Raw genomic sequence first — 4,578 nt, 5'->3', positions numbered from 1 at the left:
CTCCTTCATAATCAAGAGCTTAGGGCTTCTTCTACAAGTCTGGTCAAGGATGGAAAAAGGAAATAGAGTGTTTTCTTTTTATATTTTCCTCACTGTTATGTCTTCATTTACTTCCTTATTTCTTCTTCTGTTTTTCTACTTTTTTCTTTTCTATTTTCATATATTTTTCTTTTTTCTTTCCATTTTTATCTCCTTTCTTCTTTCCTTCTTTCCTTCCTTCCTTCCTTATTTTCCTTGCTTTTCCTTCTTTCCTTCCTATATATATAGAAAATGGTGGGGGCACAAATAAAGCTTGGTGGCCCGCCAGGCTTATAATACACTGAGGAAAACCTTGGAGTTGTTGCTGGATTCTAACAGCGTCTACTTGAAAAAAGTTAGGAACAGGTTTCTTTTCACTTCGGGACAGCCTAAGGTTGCCTTCAAAGATTCTGTTGTCACGGAGGAAGACAGTTTACACAAATCACACGTCTCGTGATTACCGTGAGCAGATGTTCATATAGTTTATAAAGACAGTTTTTAAGCAACTGCCTGTGTTTATTTATAACTTTCGTTTACAGCCGGATCAAGATCTGGACCATGAGTTTCAGCACAAGACATGACAATGCAAAGATTGACATTGTAAAAGCTGTCGATGCCGATAAAGATTGATAGACAAAGGCATTCCGCGTTGTAGATTTGACATTTGCTCTTATTTTTGGATGTCAAGCTATAAACCTTAATCAGCGACTAAGCTTTAATCTTTTAACCCAACGGAAATACACGTCTACCTTAATATTTCAGCGTTTGGGTGAAATACTGGAGTGATGTTAGAGTTGCATATTTTGAATCTGTCACCTGAAACCAGGGACTCCTGTCCCTCTGCTGAACTTCTGGTGTCAGCCATGTCCCACCCAGGCAGCTGTGGGACTTTTTTGCAACATTATTTGAAGCTTTTAATTAGGCTCCCTCAACTAGTTGTATTTGGGGGAAATGATGAGTGAGAGCACCAAACAGATGGCACCCGGGAGCACTACTGCATTTTCAACATGACATAAATGAGGCATGGAACATTATCAAAACATTAAACATTGTACTTTTTTCTTTTTTCACATAATACTGGGATAAGACATCTTATTAATAATTATGTTTCAGAGTTGACTTTTATTGGGAAAAGGGTTTTATACAAAAAAAGAAATGATCTGGATATGAAACAAATGCAACCAGTAACTTGCATCTTTCTCTCCTTCTATCAATGAGGACGCAAATGTAGTGGGGAGTTTGGTTTCGGCAGTGCCATCCTGCTATTTGTGTTCCTTAATGACTTTCTAATTCCTCATCAGCGGGTAGCTAGCCTCCACAGCAGGCAGACAGAGATCAGTGGCAGAGTGCCATGCAGGAACAGGTGCTCCTCCATGTCCTGCTTATGGTGTCCGTAGGCCCCAATTACATCCGTTAGGATGCCTACAAATTAGGTGCCTCCTCCGTTTTACATGTCTTTCTCCTTTAATTTTGTTTGTCTTTTACGACAGGATCAGAAATGTGATTTTTATGAGTTTTCTTCAGGGAAACAACAGAAACCATGACACGTCACATAATATGTCAACCTTCAGACAGTAGATGTAATCTCAGTTTGAGCATTTGGTCATTTGTGTCCAAAATCATCAGTGTTACGTCATTTGTGCTCTATGAGACACATCTGCAGTTAATTAGCGTGTTCATTTCTCAAAGAATTTTCTTTCTTTCTTTTTCTTTTTAATCTTTTGCTGGCTTAGCTTAATGCTATAAGCTTTTTTATTTGCGATGCTGAAAGGCTGTGGTTGATTTAGAAATTGTTCGGAAACCTTACACTGGCTGCCGTCAAGGAAGAATAACTTTTGCACATATCTTTTAAAATAGAGCCTGAATGTATTTCATGTACATTTATGAAAAAAATAAAAATAAATGTTACGTTTTTGAATTTAAAAAAACAAGAAAAAATTATACGTACAAAATCAAACGTGTCCTTGTCTTGACAAAGGAGAGCCGTTTTTTTTTTTTTTGGAACTTGGAAATCTGTTGATTCATTTTTATTTCCTCATGACTTCTCTCAGTTTGCCCTCAAGTCAAAGTGAAATATTTTTGGTCAAATTTGCCCAAAGAGACAAAGAGACCCCTCCCAGCCCTACTAGGGACAAGGGTGTAAGGATGGATGGATGGATGGATGGATGGATGGATGGATGGATGGATGGATGGATGGATGGATGGATGGATGGATGGATGGATGGATGGATGGATGGATGGATGGATGGATGATGGATGGATGGATGGATGGATGGATGGATGGATGGATGGATGGATGGATGGATGGATGGATGGATGGATGGATGGATGGATGGATGGATGGATGGATGGATGGATGGATGGATACCACATCTGGTCTAGCCAGATGTCCCCCTCCATCTCTCTGAAGGGACAAATCAGCTGAGCTACTGCTGTTTTATGTCAGTTGTTACACAATTTCTACTTAGAAATAAATCCATGCAAACACATGCAAATCATCTTAATTCAGTTCAAACAAACAAGAGTTTGTTTGACACACGCCGAAAAAAGCAGCGTTACATTCACGATTGAGGAAAGCAGCTCGACTCTTTTGGACCGGCATTGTGATAAATCCCAGCAAGGACAAATTGATCGACACGAGCGTGTGGTGAAAGGGAATAACAATTCTCTCCCGCCACACTGGTCAGATCAGACTGCTGCGCGTCTACCAGGCCTCCTCTGATCTCACCCAGGAAGAAGACAACATTTTCACATCAACAGCCTGTCATCTCTCAATGTGCCATCTTCCCCTTTGAAGGCGCGGCAGCATTGCTGCAGTCGCTCAGATGTGAAAGTCCAGCTTTTATCATCCTTGTTTTCAGCAAGGAGAAGAGAAGCAGGAGATGAAGGAAGCGATTTCTTTTTAACCCGGGCCCACCAAAGTGGAGGGAAACAGCGTGTTGACAGGTGTGTGAAGGCAATCCTGCTGGGTCAACTGGGATGCTTCAGAAACCGGCTTACGAGGCTTCATGATTCATCCCTGAAAAGGGGAACAATAGACTCTCCGGCAGCAGAGCAACTATTAGCGCTGGTTTACACTGATGGTGGGTTTCACTGCACATCGTTGTTTTCAGTCTGAGCAGAACACTGAAAGGCTGCTCTATGTGCCACTTCCTTCACAAAGACTCTCAGGACACAAGCCAGAGAGATCAGCTCCTTGTCCTAAATTACCAGCCAGCTGTAAACTACAAGTCCCATTCGACTGCAGGAGGATCTCTCCTCCCATTAGCCCTGGCACAGAGCCCACTACAAATGGGAGGTTAGTCGTCGTCGTGGAGGCCCGGCTGGGACGGGACCCTCTGTCACTCACCGCCACGCGTGTCATAAACTCATTGTCTTGCCATCAATCGGAGGACCTAAGCACCTCCACAGCAGATGGAGGCCCAGCAGGACGACAGGAGGCCACGCCCGGAGCCCCCGCCCCACACAGAGAGCACACGGTAGGAGGAAGAGAGGCCACAACTTTAGGGGTGCCCCATGGCCCAGACTGGCCCTCCTGTGGATACGCCTCTGGATGAAGTCCTAATGTCTTCCATGATTAATCGGAGGCAAATATGACGGAGCCTCTCCTGTGAAATATCAGTTGGTTAGGATCTGGAATCAGTGGCATTTAGATCAAAACTAAAACTTTTCAGAAAGTCTCACTAAACACTGAAGCATCTCCTCTGAGCTCTTATTCTGGATTGCAACTGAATTTGCCAGCGAATGTTCAGACTAGTCCTGATATACAGGTTCTGCTAGGGATAAAGGTGTCTCGCCTCCTTTGAATGGGGATATGTAATGATATTCATAAAGAAACCCCCCTGCTGGGGAACGCAGGAGGAATAGTTTCTTAGCAACAACATACACACGCTTACAAGCCTCATCTTGGGAAATTTTGACCAACTTGGGATGCAAACGACAGGAACCCTTTAACTAGGCCATGTTATGAAGCTGCTCCCTATGGCGGAGTATCAACGCGTCTCGTCTGGCACAAATCTCCTCCTGATGAAACGTACTCCGCATTCATAAGGCCCAATAAAGAGAACAATAGCCAGCTTGGTTTGGTTATCCAAATCGTAAAACAGTTTTTTTGTTGTTTTTTTTTTAGAATGATTACAGTTGAAGGTGACAAATTAGGGAATGAAGGCTATAATGTCGGCTAAAATGCAAATTACAACAATTTGAGTGTGTAAAAAACATTTTATAACTGTAAATAATAATTGATGTACATTACATCAAAGAAAGACACAGTTTATTCAGGAGAATCCTACAATGAGGGCAAAATCAATCAATCAAATCAGATGTAGTTTGATGCTTGTTTTTGTAAATGATCAAAACTTCTTGCTTATGATTAAATGTGTCAGAAGCCATGAGGTGGCGAATCTTAATCCAGACCCATTAATTCTTTTATACTATCGCTCTAGTTGAGCGTTGATATTACTAATACCCTTTTAAAAATTCATTTTTGAGGATATTAATTATTAATCATTAGAAGAAATGAATTAGACACAGTACTGTGTAAGGGCAAAAGTCGCAAGC

The sequence above is a fragment of the Poeciliopsis prolifica genome, unplaced genomic scaffold (genome assembly GCF_027474105.1).
Source record: "Poeciliopsis prolifica strain line A6 unplaced genomic scaffold, Auburn_PproV2 SCAFFOLD020, whole genome shotgun sequence".
In the NCBI taxonomy this organism is placed as follows: domain Eukaryota; kingdom Metazoa; phylum Chordata; class Actinopteri; order Cyprinodontiformes; family Poeciliidae; genus Poeciliopsis; species Poeciliopsis prolifica.
This window is presented reverse-complemented; position numbering follows the sequence as displayed.